Source organism: Strix aluco, chromosome 5 (assembly GCF_031877795.1).
Source record: "Strix aluco isolate bStrAlu1 chromosome 5, bStrAlu1.hap1, whole genome shotgun sequence".
In the NCBI taxonomy this organism is placed as follows: domain Eukaryota; kingdom Metazoa; phylum Chordata; class Aves; order Strigiformes; family Strigidae; genus Strix; species Strix aluco.
The window spans coordinates 48,537,425-48,555,524 of record NC_133935.1 but is presented as its reverse complement, the minus strand read 5'-3'; the positions used below and the strand labels follow the sequence as shown (position 1 = coordinate 48,555,524).

The following is an 18,100-nucleotide window of genomic DNA, read 5'->3' as shown; positions in this document are numbered from 1 at the left end:
CCTCCGCAGGCTAAGGCACAGCCTGCAGCCAGGCCAGGCCGCTGCAGGCCGGGCCCACAGTGGTTGGGACAGCCCCTCGGGACGCTGGGGCTCTTCCCGGGGTAGGTCTCCACAGCCCCCCGGCACCCCTGGGGGCTCCTGCCTCCGCAGGGTGAGAAGAGAACCGGGGAGCCCCGCTGCCCCTGAACCCTGCTCGTCCCCACACCCCGGTCTGGCCGGCGCACCCGGCCTGCGCGCCGCCCGGGCCGGGCTGGAGGCTGGGCTGGGCCGCCCTCTCCCCTCACAAAATGGGTGTCGGGCCGGACGCCGTCGCCCCGTGTCCCCGGCCAGCAGCGCCTCTGTCAGCGCCGGCGCCTCCGGCAGTCCTAGGCCCGCGGCGCGCGGCGGGCCCCGGCAGCCCCACAGCGGGCCCGGCTCCAAGCGCTGGGCCGCGTCTCCCGCGGGAGGCGGAGGGAGCGCAGCGGAGCCGAGTCTCGCTGCTCCTTCTTCTTCCTCCTCCTCCTCCCCGTCCCCCTCAGCCCCTCCGCGCCGTTCCCGGCGGGGCCGCGGCGCTCCGGGCCGGGCCGTGCTGGGCCGTGCGGCGGCGCTTGCCCCCGCCCCTCGGCGCTGGCTGCCGGGCCGAGCGGCGGCGGGGTCACGGCGGCGGCGGCCGGGTCAGAGGGTAAAGGTTGCTCCCCCAGCATCCTCCGTGCTGGATACTCAGCCATCTTGGATCCGCGGGACAAGAAAATTCATGCGGTGAGTCCGGCCCCGGCCGCCCCCTCCCCGGCCCCCGCCGCCGCCTTGGGCCCCGCCGCCGTCCCGGCCGCGGGCCGATGAGGGAGGGCCGGGCGGCGGCGCGGCCCGTGGCGGGGCCTTGCGGGTCCGGGGCCGTCCCGCCGGGTTTCCGTTTGCTTTTGTCTCCGAGGGGGAACGGGGGGGACGCGCGGCGCCTGAGCCGGGAGCGCAGCCGCAGGCCCGACCCGGCCCGCCGCCCCCCGCCCTCCTCCGCGGCCGCGGGCGGCGGCGGCCGCCGGGCGCCGCTCCGGGGCCGGCCGAGGCCGCGGCCCAGCGGTGCCTGGGCCCCGCATCCTCCGCGGCCGCCGCTGGCAGCTCGCCCCGCGGCCCGCTCGGCCCGCCCGGGACGGCTCCTTCCCGCCGTCGCCTAGCCGCACGCCCCGGCCCGGCCCCGGGCCTAGCGACGGCTGCCTCCGCGCCCCCCCTTCGCACCGCCCCCCCCCACCTCCCCCCCCGCCGCCGAGCCCGTCTCCGCGCTGCCGCGGGGGTGCGCGGCCGCTCGGCCCTCGCCCGCCGCCTCCCCCCGGGCCCGGCGCCGGGGCAGCGAAACCTGCCACCCACGGCCGGGGCTGCCGCCGTCCCGCTCCCGGGCGGCGCCGGGCTGCGCGCTGCGCCGAAGTGGCCTTGCGGCCTGCGCCGCCGGCCCCCGGGAAGGCCCGGGGTGAAGAAAAGGGGGTGAGACGGGGGTGCTGCTGGCTGGTTTTCTGTCAAAAAAATATTTTTTTCGCCCGCACCTTTTCCACTCTGCTCCCGGCAGCAGTTAAGGTGATGTGTAAACAGGTTCTGGTATTCCCTCGGACGTGTTTGTGAAACAAACTTGAAACGGACCGAGCCGCTTTCCCGAGCGGTGCCCCCGGAGGAGGGAGCCGGCCTTCCCCTGCCCGCCGGGGCGGTGGTTTGAAGCTTTAGCGTGAACCTGACCCGGGGGGGAGGTGGGAACGGGTGACAGGTTAGGGATGAGAGGGGGACACCAGAGCGGTGGGGAGGGGTGCGAGAGGCAGTGTTTACGCTGTAGTTAGTGTACGTATGCTCCTGACGGAAGCAAGGATGTGCTTACAGGTATCTTAGGTGTAGCATTTCTGTTTTGGGGTGGGTTTTTTTGTGAAGTTATAGGAACTTTGTTTTGGAGGTTTTGTAATACGAGAAAATGAAAACATGCTCGTGTTAGATGTGGATTAGCAGCAGCAGAAGCTGCTGATCCACATCTAACACGAGCATGTTTTTATTTCTGCTGTAACTCTGTTTTGTTAGGGAAAAACTTGTTTCCAACTTTGCACTAATTTATCCCCAGGGGAAGATAAGAACTTTTTGCGCCGCCTTCTTGTATATGTATGTGTGTACGTGTGACTTGAGTGTGTGAAGGAGACATTCCTGTGTGCCTGCATGGCAGTAACACCTGGTGCTGGTGACCAGGTGCTAGTTTTAACTCTTCAGCTGGGGGAAGGGAGTTTAAGATGATTGAACCTGCTGTAGTATCAGTTAATAAAAACCTTTGTGCTTCTGGAAACTGGGGTGTGTTTCAGACTGTTAAGGCTCGTAAAGACCTGCAAGAGCAAAATAATTGTTTAGGTTTATATTGCAAAGGCATCTTTGCTTGAACCTGTAAGAATTGGGATGTGTGTTTTGGTGTATGTTGATATACTCTGAGTTCTCTTATAGTGACATGTTAATAGAACGCGACTCGCAAAATCCAGTTCTATGATCTTGAAGACTACGTATGTGTCCAATGCCTTTTCCCCCCCTGCCCCAACTTCCACTGTTGTTTATGTTGAGAATTCAGCTGGCATGCTAAACTTCAAGGTGTCGCCTGCTTCTGATTTTAGGAAGGGATTTGAATACTTGCTATCGTGAGCTGACTGACTTTACTTGCAAGTGTATTTCCGTTTCACTTTCAGGAAGCTGTTGATAAAGCTAAGAATGTAGTAGTAGCAGATAAACCTTGTCTGCACATCTCTTCTAGAAACTTAATATTGCTGTCAAAGTAGTCGTTGTTATTGTAACCCATTTGTGTGTCAGTTTTACCAACAAATGAAAGCAAAAGCCCTTGGCTAAGAACTGAAAATAAAAATCCATGGAATATAGAAAAAATTGTTTTGAATTCTCTTTAAAAGAATCCAATTTTAGAGAACTGGTATTCAGTGGAAAAAATAGGGCAGTTAACATGTCCTGAAGTTTGATGCTAAAACCTGGTCCCATAAGTGGCTGTTTGCACCTGTAAATCTTGGTCTGTACCTTGGTCCCTTCATATGAAAGTTGTGTGTGTCTGCAGTGGAATGGTAGTTCTCAGAAAGTATTTCTCCTGTATTTGCTATACAGTGTGTTTTTGTCTAGATAGAGATTAGCTCTGAAATTAGAAATGTTACTGCCTTTTTAGCCTCTGCTGTAGCTTTTAAAAAAAAATTACTTATTTTTATGTTAGTGCAAGGGTCTGTCGTGTAGTAATTGCAAAGTTGTAACCTCATTATAGCTTTAAAGCAGTCTTTGATACACATAACTTTGTTTATTCAAAAATGTCTTGCACCTCCTTGTTATTAAGAAGTGAATAGAACTTAAAAATACACTGTAGTTGAATTAAAATTGAGGTGTCTTGCACCTGGCTTTCTGATTTGAACTGGAAACTTAAGAGAAACATTGAATTGCTTGTTTTGTTATGAGGTAGTAGAGAAAGTGTGCCTAAGCTTCCAAGAACAAAATTTTAAAGTAAGTAGATCCTTGTATTTTAACTTCTTTTTTTTAAATTATGTTTTCCCTTAAAGCTATAATGTGCTTTAATACAGATTTTTAAAAGGCACCTTAAAAAATGTGTTCTTAAAAAAAATTAAAATTTTCTTAAATTCTTGACAGAATACTTGTCATATTTGTTGTATATGATTCTAAATGTTAGCTTAGATAGAAATGTCTGTGGCAGTTTATGTAGAAGTACAGTTCTGTAGTAGGTCAAAACAGTAATTTTTTGCCACAGATTTAAATGACTGCTCTCCAAGTGATACAGTTTATAATTTTTTTAAATTATTGTTATTACAATGTATACATGAGTTACAGTGATTGTCAAAAGCCAAGAAGTTCAAGTTTGGTTAACTTTGCTTCATCTGGGCTTTTGAGGTATAAATAAATAAAAAAATGGATGTAAACGTTCTTCTACATGACAGAGATCTGCTAATATTTTTACTTGAAATTTATCCCGATGTTTCAGATATACTGTACTGAGCAATTCAGAACAACCTGTTTCAGTTGTGTTTCCTGAATAGGGTTGACGTTTTTTCTTTTCTTTTTTTTTTTTTAATTTCCAAATGTGCTTTAGCACAGATGTTCTCTGTTTGTGTGTGTTGCATTGGTGTCCTGACCCAGGTTCCTGTAAAAACATACAAACAACTGAAAGATTTTGGGTAGTCTCATTGACTTAAAAGCACCTACTTACATGTTGACAGTTAACTTTGCATGTGCGAGTTTTCAGGATGGGTGCTGTATGTTAACAGCTACTTTACTTTTATTGCGCTTTATAACAGCGTAGGAAGAATTGTGTCAAATGAAATTATTGCACAATAGCATGTTTAAAATTGTTCTTATGGAATGATTTTGTGTTTAGAGAGAGTGTGTGTATACCAAACATGGTATGCGCTAAGCAGTAAGAGATTTCTACATAGGATTTAAAATATTTTTTATTTTTGCTGATCAAACACAAAAAGAGCCATAAAATGTTCAGATTGCTTATAATTTATATTTTAACTTTCATTTGTAATACTCTGCTGAAAATTGAATATTTGTATTGCGGTAGTGTGTACTAGTTCAGCTTCTGGTCTGGTTGTGTAATAAGCCCCAAATCAAGGTGTAAATGATGCTTGCCCAAAGAGGTTATTGAGCCCCCCCGATTTGTCTTGAGATAGTTGGTTATCAGTAGTGTTACAGAAAAGTGTGCATTATTTTTTTCCCCGTGACTTGCTTGCTCTGCCATCTGACTGCTCTTTACACTGCGAATATATTTAATTTTACAACCCTCTACACTTCCTAGGTGGATTCCTTTCAGATCATGCTGGTAGGTTAAAACTAGTTTATAATTGAGACTTTTTGCAGACACATCTTTTTCTTGTTGAATTACAATGCAAGGGTTGTTGATCAGAAATTCATTAGTAAGTAAACCATTGTTTCCTCTTGTTTTCCTTTTGATTTGTGATAATGTTTTTGGGGGTATTTTTAAGTATCATCTTGTACCTTATGTTGCTCAGGATTCTTCTTGGTTGCAGTGAGTAATTTAATGAACTTCTGAAGCATTTTCAAAGTTCTGCCTTCCAGTTTTTTTATGCATTTGAGGTCAATGATGGTTGAATATAGTTGACTAAGGTCAAGTTATTTGTAGAAAGGTATAGTTTATTTAAAATTTAAAACTAGTATAAAATGCTGGTGTATTTGTGGGAAGTAAAATGGAAGCTCCTACTTTGTATTACTCTCTCTGAGCAGACAATAATCCAGTGGGTTGAGCATGACCATAAGAGTTGGAGCATGCTTTCTGTCTTTGAGTTACCTACTGAAGTGATGGGTGACTCTGGGTAAGTAATTTAACCAATTTATAGCCAAATTCTAGTCTGTAGTAAGAGGATAATGGTTTCCCTTGGTTTACTTGCATGGTTCAAGGCTTCTGTGGAACTAGATACCAGTTAACATATATAGTTAGAGAAAGCAATGTTAAAAACACCAGAATGGTCCTATACCAGATTCAGTAGGTGGCAGTTGTATTATTTGTCCTTACATGTTTCAGAACTGTATGCCCACAACATTTTCATTACAATCTAAATTTGTGTGTATTTGAAAACAATAGCAAGGAGTTTCCAGGCACCAAAAAGCAGCAGTATGATTAATTACATTAAAACAGCCACCAACTATTTTAAATTGTAAACTGTTAATGTTTAGATTTGTAGGCAACTTCTTGGCAAACAAGTTTTTTTAAGGCTGCCTTCGTAACACAGACAATGATAATGTAATATTATATATTATCTTTTCTAAGGATTGTAGGAAGATGCCTATCCTAGTGTAAAATAAGTAACTAATGCTTGTGTCAGTGGACTGTATACTTGTCATACAGTGTATATGAATGTGTGATTATTTTTTTTTTGTCAAGTTTTACTGGAATAGTATTTTTCCCCTTCCAGCCTACTAAAACCTTGCATTGTTTGAGGTAGACTGACTGTTCTTTGTAACTATTTTTAATGCATTTTTTGGTTCTAATTGTGAAAACTGTTCTTGGAAAGGAAGTGTTGCCAGAGAATTATAATGATGGAAAAAAGGTCTGCCAACCTTCCTTCTGTTGCTCTGCTGTGTAGGGGACTTGTTCAGGTATATGCTTGGAGTCTTTCACCATTCAGTAGTAATGCAGTTTGTGAGAAAGTACTTGTTGCATATAAATATAATTTTTAAAAAGTATAAAGTAGGAAAATAGCTGTGAAGTAGGTATGTATATATTTAATGACTAAGTAGGCTAAAAAAATGTATAGAAGAAAGTCTTCTATCTTCCTGAGAGTTTATAGCATGCTTTGTGGTGTGGAAAAGTGGAAATCTGAAAGGTTTTCAAAAAGAAATCAGAGCTGTATGCAGTATCAACTTTTGAAAGACTGAAGAGGTGATGAACCTTAAAAGTACCTTGCAATATTGTGTCCACTTGTAAAACTGTTTGCAGTAAAAAATATCTTTATATGAGATATTTGATTAATTTGTTGCAATGTTGATACTCTTCTCAATACTTCACTGTGTGGTGTACCTTTTTTCAACGTCCTACCTTGAAATCTTAATTTGTTGGCTTATTTACTGGGGGTGGATGCGCATTTCTAGTAAGTTGATTCTTCAAGATCAAATTGATTAAGATCAGCATTGTACACGAGAATAAGTCAGTATCTCTTTATTTCATGGCGGAAGTTGAAGTGAATTCAGATTCCTGTGCTATTGAGATGTGGAGTTAATTTTTTTTTTTTTAGAAAACTTTTTGGCATTTTCAGGATGTTTTGGGCAATAAATACATTATTTGTTTTCCCCCTAATTCATGGAAGTTCAGATATATAAGATGATGTATGTTGTGGGACATCTACGATGAAACAGGAAGTGTTCCAAATTTTTTGAAAGGATAACATACAGTTTTCAAGAGACTGGTGCTCTTCTGAGCTTTCCTTATCTCAGGTAGGTGTGTGTTGTGACTACCAGCATTATATGCTTGATGATAAGTAGTATTTTCATAACAGCTTCATTAGGAATTTGCAAACTGTTGATATTAGTTGAGATCCTAATCTTTTATTTGTCTCCAAAAGACATGTATCTTTAGTTTAAATGTCCTTTTTTTGATTTTGTTTAAAGCATCTGGCAGTTCTTTTAGGGTCCTAACTGTAGATTCAATTCTAGGTCTCCCTTTCTTAAACACACTACTGACTGAATTTGTAACAACAGCTCAACAAGTCTTGAAAACTGGGATGACCAAGTGTAGGTCTGGTTGGCAACCAGCAGTGACTCGCTGAGAACAGGTGTCTTTAACTGCCCCTTAACTATAGCACACGTGTATTCCAGCGAACAACTGTTGGACTTTTCTATACTAGTGAATACCTGTATCTGCAGAGTCTGGTTTTTAAGACAAAAACATTTTGAGAGGTGTATTTTAAAACTTGGTAAATTAAGCATAGTCCACAGGCCATGCTGTTAATGTATTTAGCAAAGAGCCTGAAGAGAAGTAATGTAGACTGCAAATGAATGAACAGTGGTAGTAAAATCTGTTGATAGTAGAATGTGCTTAATGGATTGGTTTATATCTGTATCTGCAAGAAATAGGGGAAGCAATATCGATAAATTCAGTTTGGGTTGTTCTGAAGAGCAGTGGGATGCATGATGACGAAGTTAGCTGTCATTTTTTAAAAAGTGGTAAAAATGAGAAAAACAGTGAAAATCAGAGGTGGTGAGGGAAGAGCAAAGTTTAATCTAGGCAAATGCATGCTGGGTTCATAATGCAGTATCCAGTACTGTTCAAATAAAGCAAACATCTAGGAAGCTTTGATTCTGTTTTTCTCAGAAAGTGTGATTTATGAGATTATTTGGTTTGCCTGTCCCTCCCTCCAGTGAGTGTATATCTGTGTATGTATATATAAAAATTTTAAATACATCAAATATACATAGATAACCCAACTTTTGAGTTAAGTTAAAAGTTAAGCATTTAATTTATACTTATACACAGAAACTTTAAAACAAATCAGAAAGAGAAATTAAGACTCCAGTTATAGTCCTACAGACCTCATAAAATTGTGTGTAGGTAGAGAAAGAAAGTCCAAATTAGTGCACGCTCTTGGAAAAGAGATAGTCAGACCTGATTTAGTATGTATTCTGTAGGATGGCAGCTGGTCAGGCAGCCTGTGAGCACATGCGGACTTCAAGAGTGTCTGCACCACGACTCTCTTTTCCCTGGAGCAGGGGGGAGGGAGAGTCATGAAGAGATGTGGAAAAAGGAGGAAGTTGAGGGTTATCATGGTGTAGGAGAAGTATTAAGAAACAAAAGAATAAATCTGTAAGAAACTAGTTTTTATTGTGCTGCTTACAGAAAGGAATGTATTTATGATTAGTAGTGTGTTTGTGGGGTTTTTTTAATGTATGCAAATCAACTTTCTTAGTCTCAGATTGTTCAGTATTTTTTGGGATTGGCAGGGGAGAACTCTAATCTGAATCGAATCTAATATTCTGCTCCAACTGAGCAATTGTTCTTTGTACACATTGATGTAACTGTCCATGGCTCTGCAAGAGATTCCAGTGCAGTACTTAATTTTGTAATGTGCTTCTAAAAATAAGTGCATAGTCTTATGTAACACTTCTTGTATTGTTAGCACCTAGAGGTTTCATCTGCACTGGTATGAAGTGGAACACATCCTACATAATTTTTGATTGTGGGTATTTACATCTGAAATATTCTCAGTGTCTGTGGCCAAACAGTAACTTTGCTTGTGTTTTAGGAATATCAAATACCTTGTCTGCACAGTTAGGCATGTTACTCATCAGCATTTGCAGAGTTTTATAGTATTATTTTGGCATATCTGAGTGAAACAACAGTTTGACAGTACTATATAGTACAGTAGACATTTGTTTCTTTAATTTAAAGCAGCCTGGTGGATTTCTGTTCACAGGTATGTGCACTTTCTCAGAGACCTCTCACGTAATATGGCTCTGCACTGTAACTGTAACAGTTCTGAAAGTCTGTGGATGCTGCAGATGTGCAAAGATGTTAATTGTAGTAATGCAACTTTGAGGGCAAACTTGAAATATGCTTGAAAATAAACCTCACTTTTTTCAGTATTAGGTGACATTTATTATCAAATTATACTATTCTCTTAGCTGTTGTACACCTTTTGCTGTAGTTTTAGCAATGTTTTCATCTCTTTAATGTTACTTTTCTCATGTTTTTTGAATTCAGGCTGCAAATCACATGTTAAATTAAATGATAAATGCATCATATCTTGCTGATAGGATGACACCTGTACAGAACAAACTTGTCATATGTAAATAATTTAAGGGGCAGAAATTGGATTTATCAAGAATTATAGCTTTATTACAGAGTAACTTGGTTCTCATTTTTCACCACTTCTTGAGCAGGTGCTATATTTCAGGAGCTATATGTTAGGAGCACAGCTGAAATTTCAGAGTAGAGGATTAAAAGTTGAGAGTCTCAAAATCTGAGGCCAAAACAGTCCTTATAAAAGTTAATTTTCTATAGTGTTGTTTACTGACATCCCAAGTTCTTCAATTTACAAGGTCCTTCTCTTTCCCTGAGGGATCCTGTAGTTCAGTGAAGAGTGAATTCAAAGGGATCTGAAGTCTGAAGAAGTAGGTACTTGTAAAACTAAACAAACAGGTAGTCTCTTCATTGTGTTGCAGTTTAAAGAATAAATGAGATTTTGTAGATGCTTTTAATGATTTTTTTTTTTTTTTATCTGAACAATTCAAATTACTTAATTTCCTAGCAGTGTCTAGGTCAGGTATCCAGGACTTTGGGTCAGGGGAGGTACTGTCAACCCTCAGCCCTTGTCAACCATGAATGTCAGCCTGAAAGACTGAAAAATTTGTGAAGCTTGTCAGAAGCCCATGCTTTAGTATGAGGGTTACCCTTGGCAAAGTATGGGTTACTTTTGTCTGTCCTGAGGCTAAACAGCATATATACGTACTCAGCTAGGTAGCTATGTGCTATTTCTACGTGAATAGGTTTTATTTCTTGGTTGGACTTGGGTTCTTCAGTGGGAGAGAGGGCAATGATAGTAGGTGACAGCCCGTGGTAAGGCTGTGCCTTCTCCCTTTGGCTGTGGATCTTAAGAGACCCTCTTGACCCAGCTTGTGTAGGGGTGGCGGGTGGGGACCACAACGCACTGTACCACCCTCCCTGGAGGCCTGGGGATACCATTCCCTTATCCTGGTGATGGGGAGACAATCCCCCCTGTTTTTGGGGAACTGCTGAGTATTTCTTTGAGGGGAAGGAGCAGGATGTTCAACACAAAATCGTTGCTACTCAGCTTTGCCTTGTGAATAGCAGTGCTTTGCCTTTTTCTCAGTTCTGGGCTCTCCAGAGAGCCCTGAGACACAGCTGGAGCACTGTGGCTCTGGGGAAAGGAAGGACAGTTGTCTGCTGGCACCGAGGGACTCCTGAGTGCCATGTTCCTTATGTAGAAAGGCCAGGACTGGGCCCTAGCCATGGTGGAGCAGGCACACACCTTTGGTAGGCAAGGCAAGGAGAAGGAGGACAAGGGTGGGGAAAGCATCCCAGAGAGGAAGAGCCTGTGCAGGCCAGGCCATGTTGTTCTGTGCCTGGTGTGTCAGCCCAGGCCTAGCCTGTCAGTTAATACTGTGTGTGTAGAGGAGAAATGCAGTGTTTTTATAGTAAATATGTTCCTCTGTTCTGTTTGGTATTGTTTCCTCTTTTTCTAGAGCAGTAATCCAGGAAGCCAAATGCAAGAAGAACACATGGGTTGTGTATTTCAGCATTTATGTGCCTAGTCTTTTTTTAAGAGTGTATTCCAGAGTTTCCTCACCACAGCTGTCTGTCGTCCATCTGTCCACTGGTAAGAGAAGACTGCTAATGTCGAGGAGGCCTGGTGGTTGTTGGCATTTTATCACTGAGTCTTCCTGGCCTGGTTTGAGCAGGGCTGTGTTGGGAAACTGTTGGTATCACTAGGTTCATGGGGAGGGGTGTTAGGAGAGGGGAGTTTTGTGAAAAGAATTTCCTATTTATTTTTGTGTAAAGACTCAGTATGTGCTTTTTACTTTAAATGCTTAATTGTCCTGCTAATGTAATTTAATTTTGTGAAGTTAGTGTGTTTATCCAGCACTCCTCATATAGCTTGCCATTTATGAAAAGTTTTAGGCTTTTGTGGAAGATGGTGTAACCCCCCTTTCCTCTCTAATTAAGTAAAACTTTGAAATTTTCTCAGGTTTATTCAATGTCTGCCTTTTTGACTTTCAACTTGTAGAATGAATGGATAGTCTTTCATTGACTAACACAGGGTCAGAATGAGCTCACATCCCTCTAATGTCGCCCTTGTCATGGCACTCTATAAAACTGTGTGGGTTTGTTGTGATCCTTCTGAGGTATGGATATTTTGGTTGTGAACATGTTTTCTGTGAAAACTCTTAGTCACTAATAATTGTAGTGACACTTTAAAATATCTGTTACTGTTTTTACTGGAAAGGAAAAAAGCATATAAAACCTCAAGAGAATGACAGATTTTGCTTAGAAGGTAAGCTTCTGAAATTGCTACGCATGAAGAGCATTTAAAATAATCCAGTTGTCAGTGTTAAACTCTTAATACTGAAACAAAAAAAAAAGTGAAAATGGTCTTGCCTAATCAGTTGCCTTCATGCTTTGTAGTGTCAAATGCAGAAGACATACCAAGTTTTGCTGTGATTAACAAAAGAAAATTCCCTTGGTGGTGTGTTTCTTCTCTCTGAATGCAACTACCACAGTTCTGCCCACATTATCCTTTTTTCTTTTTTTTTTTCCTCTCTTCTTTGAAGAACCACTCAGTATTTTTTCTCTGAGGTAACAGTCCAGCAGTGTGAAGGTAAGGGTGCTATCTTGGAACAAGTTGGACAGCTGCTGATAGAGCAGGTTTGGTTTGGATTCCACAGCAAGGTCTTGTTATATACTGGAAACCTCACCAGGTCCTGCTCCTCTTGAGCAGTCCAACCTCTGTGGACACTATCAAACTGGCAAAGTAAAATCGGCAAAAATCAGAATTACGTATGGCAAGATTACTAATGGAAAAATGTCCCTTGAGCAAGAATGAGACTCCTAGTGATAGCTTGTAATTACACATCTTTTTTGAGGAGCTAATTTAAACTTGGGGTGGATGTATGAAGTGATAGTGATTAAAAATCTATGCAACACTGTTGAGGTGGTGATATCCCTCACATACTCATTTTGTAATATTTCCTTTACATTTTTTGTAATATCAAATATGCTTTGAAATTTTAGCTATTAAAACTTTTTTTTTCCCACTTGGTGTGAGAGGCTTTGAATTGGGTTACTATGTAAATCTAGAGAGAAGCAGCTATGTTCCATCAAGTGGTGAAGGCATTCCAGTGTTAATACAGGCACATGATGCTGTGAACTTAATTTTTATCTGAAGAGAGAGTTTTAGATAAATGCAGAACACTTTAGCTAGCCTTTTTTGTCTTCTGTGCTCCCAGAATGCCTTCTTTTTCTACCTTGTATATTCTTACCATTTGTTTTTTTGTCCCTGTACCCCTGTTACTCTTTTTCATCTATTCTTTTCACTTGGTTTCTCTGCTTCCCCAGCAATCTAAGATTGAAAAGTGAAGTTTTGGATTACCTCATTGTTCTTCCTGATGATTAGTCTTTGTATTGCCATGTCATAAACTTGTCTCATTTTCAGGTCATAAACTGAGAGGGATACAGGTCATTGTTTATATGAGCATTTGAAGTTCTGTTGTAAACAAACTCCTCCCTCAGTCAGTACATAAACCCCTGCTTCAATGGCTGTTAAAATTGCAAATTTAAGGCAATCTGAATTTAGGAAATGCTGGAATTAAGGTTTTCTTTTAAGTCAGGTTCCATCTGCATATCACTGTTACATAGGTTTTTGATCAGTGTTTTTCGCGGAGGACTCTGGCCTCATTTGTTAGACAGGATGCATGGTGTTTGCTCACCGAGATTTTTTCTTTTTTAATCCCATTGTTCAGGTCATGCTATCCAAAATTATACATAAATTCTGGATTAATGTTTTCTCCCCAGTTTCTTCATTACAATTTCATGGAAGTGCTTTATAATATGCTTTTGCAAAAGTTGTATTTTTACGTTGCCTCACTGAGGTGACAGCCATGCATTGCAAGTAGAAAAGCATTGGCTTAATATTTCATAACGGAAATATCTTTCATTTAATTTACAGCTGTGAATGGTTAATGCTTCTGCATAGACTTTTGAAATATTTCAGGCAGAAGCCACTCGTGAAAACTGTTATGTGGCTCCTCCAAGAGGTTTTAAGAAAACCCCAAAAAACCTTAAGGGACAGGCATAAAATCAGTTTGCATGTGTGACATTTAAACACTTTATCTAGACACGTTGTTTTCTTTCTATAGTCTCTGTGTCATTAATTAGAAGAAGATAGAGGTACATCTTGACAGTGGTCCCTGGTCCATTGGCTGTGCACCAAAAGAAGGAGGAAATCCAGAAATGGTGGGTCCAGGGTCTGAAGTGCATGATGTAGTGGCTGGGTCTTTGGGACTCTCCACTCTCCCATCAACATCTTTACATATCTGTCTCTTTCTCTCTACAGTTTTCTTTTTCTGTTCCTGTTCTGAACTCCAATTCCTCTTCTGGTTTCCTGCTCCCCGGTGTCCTAGCTAGCCTCCTGATGGCACCCAACTGATTTTTAAGAGAATTAGAAGTATTCCTCAGTCCTAGGATGAACTGTCCTTAGCTATCCTGTAGTTAGGCTTACATCCACACCATTGCATGGAGGTTTCATGCAAGAAGGTGAAACATGTTGTAGATCAGCAGAGAGAAGTTGTGAAATTCTGTACAATCTCAGTGTAGCATGTGAGCAGGGTGGTGTTGCAGTGCCTTACAGCTGAAACAAACTTGAGCAGGTCTTCCTTGTGATGGTACACAGTGCCTTCCTAAGACAAGAACATACCCTGCTTGTCAGTGTTCCACAGTGTTCAAGTGCTAGAGCATCCTGACAGACTAGATTTTAAAATGTTTTCAGCTGGAGGGGGGATATTTTCCTGTTTAAAAACATCCAGAAATGATCGAACTATCTTAGCTACTTTAAAAAACAAACAAAAAAAATCCGATCAGTTCAGCCTGAAAGATGGTTAAAGGAGGTATTTGGGCATAAAAGGCTTGTGCATTCTGTAATTTGACCAAGTGAATGAATATGGGGTCTTAAAAGCAATAATTTGAGATTATCCAACACAGTATTACTGCCTGTGCTCTCTGTAACAATTTAAGTAATTCTTAAAAGTAAAACCGAATCTGTATGTTTTCATAGCTTTTTCTCCTTCCAAAGTAGTGCGTTTGAAGGTGATTTTAAACAAGGCCAAGATTAAAGTGCATTTCATGTGCACGCAATTTATTGTGCAGCTCTCTGAATATGGAGTATAAGAAGAGCTATAGAAAATTTCTGGAAAATCGTTAGTCTAAAAGTGTTGGATAAACAGGATTGTTTTCAGAATTTCTAACTTTAAAACATGATACAGTTTTCAAAGTGAGTTATCTGCCCAAGATTTCTTTTGAAAATGACACTGGAGTTAAATGCTTAGAAATATTTTTGCACTCTCGATATTTTTTTGGTTTGTGTTCTTTTCTGAAAAGAAGCTTCACTTGATGAAAGAGGTTGTATGCATAGGAAGATTACTGACTTTTATGAAAATGGATTGGAAAGCAGGGGTTAGCTGTAACTTCATAGTTAAGGAATGACTACCATTGCTACATTAAAAAAAGCCGTTATTGTAAACGAAGATACATTAGTACCAGAAGATACTTAGTTGTAAGGGCATGGGAGGGTTATATAATCAGGAAAAGGATGGAGCAATTAAAAGAGAAAGTGTTTGTTATATGAGGAGTGAATGCTCTCAGGTGAGGTGAAGGTTTTAGTTTTGTTTGGTGTGTTCACTTACGTTAAAACTATTGCGAAAGTAGTAAAGATGTCTATTCAAGTAATACATGACTCATTTTCTCCTCTTCTTCGTATTTTCCAAGTGAGGCAGTGAATACCCAGACTCAGCTATAAATCTTTGGGTATCAGTTTAAGATCCAGATTTATCCCATCTATCTTCCTCCACTTAATTTTAATGCTTGAGGTGAAATTTCTCTCTTCTGACTTCAGGTGGTTAAAAGGTAGGCATCTAGGCCTCTGGAATTCCAGGGAAAGAGATGGAAGCACTTCTTGTGTATCCTTGAAAACCAGAACTGAGCATTTGCTTTCTAAATGAATAAGTGTAACTGAACAGAGTATGTGCGTTACAGTAACGTGTGTAACAGATCATACAGTCAATGTAAGCGCTGCTGTACCCTCTTCCTCCTTTTCGGACTATACTTGTGCAATACACGTAGAACAAATATGCTGCCGATAATGAGCAATCCGTAGTTTTCACTAGAATGGACTTATAATGTGTAACTGTGACATTCTGAGTTGCTGGAGTAAAATTTACCCCGTTATGCTTCAATATCCAGGTAGAGATATTTTTTCTTGTTATGCAGGTCTTGTTCTCTGCATGTAACCCAGGCTTTTGGTAAAAATCTTTCTATATAAATAGGCAGTATCGATGTTAGACTTGTGCTAAAGCATAAGAACCTAAGTAAGTCTTGTATCACTGTAGCAATTACAGTAACAATTGTGCGACAATGTATAGTCAGTAGAATCCCTATGGGATTACGCATTTTTTGAAGACTGCCTCCGTGTGCCTGTGTGAGTAGTGTTTATTGAGGTCACAAATGAGAATCTGGTTAGCATATTTTTCTGTAAGGGATCAGTTCTGGACTGATACTTTCTTCTACCCCCTCTGTCAGGCCTGTGTTGTGGTGCTTGTCCTTCTTGGTGAAGGGCCTGTATCAAATTATGGTTTATTTACTGGTTCTTCACTGGCTTCTTGCTGCCTGCTCCTCAGGCGTAGTGCCTCTGCGTTCTTTCCTCTTAAACCTTCTTTGTCAGGGAAAACCAGAGTCTGTAGTTTATAAAACATATTTAGATTCTTTTGGCTGAAAAGTGTGGTAGATTTTTAATGTATAATTTTATAATGATGTGTAGTGTTAGTGCAGAGTTTTGCTAATTTTGCAGACTCTTGATGTGTGCTTCCCCCTTCAGATGCATATATAAATCATTGCCAGTTTTGACTAAAAATATGCGTGTTAGTTTTGTGCTTACTTTTAGAGAATCAGAACAGTATAAATTGGATCAGGTGTAGAATATGCAGAATAAAAAGTTTGCGAGCCATGTAATTTTTGCTCAGTAAATGACTTGGTGTCCTGTAATTTTGCACTTTTTAGATCTATTGTGAGAAAGCTCTTACTGGGCCACCATGCTAATGGTATGAAGTTAGCCCAAGGTACTGACCTTGCTTATAAAAACCTCCTTAAAATATGAGGTAGAGTTCTTTTCACAATTTCTGTGTCCTAACAAAGTTCTAAATCGGGCTATGGTGCCTTTCATTTTTATTTTTATTTTTTTAAATTGAAGTTTTGTTTGTCTGTGTCAAGTCAAAAGTGTAACATACTCAAGAATCTCTGAGTTCTGATAGTGTTAAAATTTGATGATGTGTGTGTTCTTTAAATTGGCTATTAGACTTTGCAACTGTAGAAATGTGCTCAGTACTGAGGGACTTACTATAAACATGTACTGTGAAAACTTTTTTTTAAAAAAAGGAAGAGTTCTGGATCAGTAAGAAATGTAATACTAAAAATCTAATTTTCTGAAGAGAAGTAGATATGGAAGTGGTTAAGGAAGCCTCCATTAGGGCAGCAGAAGTATATTACTCCCATATACATCATGTAACTGACACATGTTAATCATGATGCACTTCAAAGGAGTAAATTACTGAAACAATTTCGTTTAGGCTTTTATCTTGGTATGTTTGGTCATAATGTAGGAATGCTTTACTCTGAAAGAAAAGTATGAGTGGGTTAATTGTATTTAATTGAAAACTTTTTGTTAAAGGATTTTTTTACACTTGAGCCATACTAAATGGCATTAAATAGTAACTATGCCAATTAGAAAAGATGATGATTTTTCATATTTTAGTTAAAAAGCTTTTAACTTATTTTTCATGTGGTTTTGAAGATTCTTGAAGGGCCAGTTCTTTTAAAAAGTGAAATTTCTTTTGTGTTAAGTATCAGCCTCACTGGATTTCATTTCAGTATTGAAACCTATAGTTTGTCATTACTGCAGATAATAGTGAAGATTTTTTTTTCTTTTTTTTTTTTTTCCCCCCTTCATCCTGTTACAGATAAGTGTAGAGATTTCTGGAATTTTTTCTGGTTTTTAAAACTCTGTAGTGAAAAGTATATGTTTACTTTTGGTTTGCAGACATGAGTTGCAGTCTCCAAACTGATATGCCATTGAGTATGTATTAGAAGATTGAACAATCTTTTTTTACATATAGAGTTGCTTTGAGGAATAATATAAGCTGTCATTGCTACGTTTTGTATCCTTGCAGAATTTAGTGAACAGTTCTCAAGTGAACTTCTTCCTTATAGAAAGTTGTTAGGGTAAAAGTAAAATTTAGAATTGCATATTGAAAGGTGCCTCAAAACACCTCAAACCCATAGTGTCACTTTTGTTAAACCAAGTTTTTATCCTTCTGAGAAGTAGAAAATCATACCACTGCAGTCTAATATGGTGCAGAGAAGTGCCTGTGGTATCACTAGCTATTGCAGAGGACTCTGATCCTGACCTCAAGATCAGAATGGTGAGTAAAGGAGATGCTGGAATTAAAGGCATGATACCCGCTTAAAAATATCTTTAGCATGTGTCCATCTAGGAGGCTGAGAGTACTGTCTTCTATTTGTTTCAGAGCATACGTTTGTTAAGCAAACACTTTGGATTATTTGGGATGCTTAAAACCTGGTGGACTTCCTAAATAAGATTCGTGTTAACCCTTTAAGTAAATAATGTCTCTGTTAAAGGGTTAACAGAGATGTTACTTGGGCATTAAGTCTAGTTTTCCTCAGTTAGCTCAAAGGACCTTCTCATAGGGTTGTTACGGAAAGTAAATGTCCAGATCCAGGGATTCCCCTGCTGTGGCTGAATTAGGAGAGGGATGGCTGATTGTGGATCGCCTGCCTTGGAGATCAGTGTTCTGGAAG

At 40.8% G+C, this 18,100-nt stretch overlaps 1 protein-coding gene across 3 annotated transcripts in view; it reads left to right on the top strand.

Annotated features, from left to right (window-relative positions):
* The first annotated feature begins 602 nt into the window (after positions 1 to 602).
* CNOT2 (CCR4-NOT transcription complex subunit 2) overlaps positions 603 to 18,100 on the top strand; it is a 90,860-nt gene continuing 73,362 nt past the window's right edge. Inside the window, exon 1 of one of the 3 annotated variants that reach the window (XM_074827247.1) lies at positions 603 to 738. The gene's annotated coding sequence lies outside the window, so the exon portion shown is untranslated. Of the gene's footprint in view, positions 739 to 1,434; positions 1,453 to 1,476; positions 1,543 to 18,100 lie in introns of those variants that run through there. The other 2 variants (XM_074827246.1, XM_074827244.1) reach the window with 2 other exon arrangements.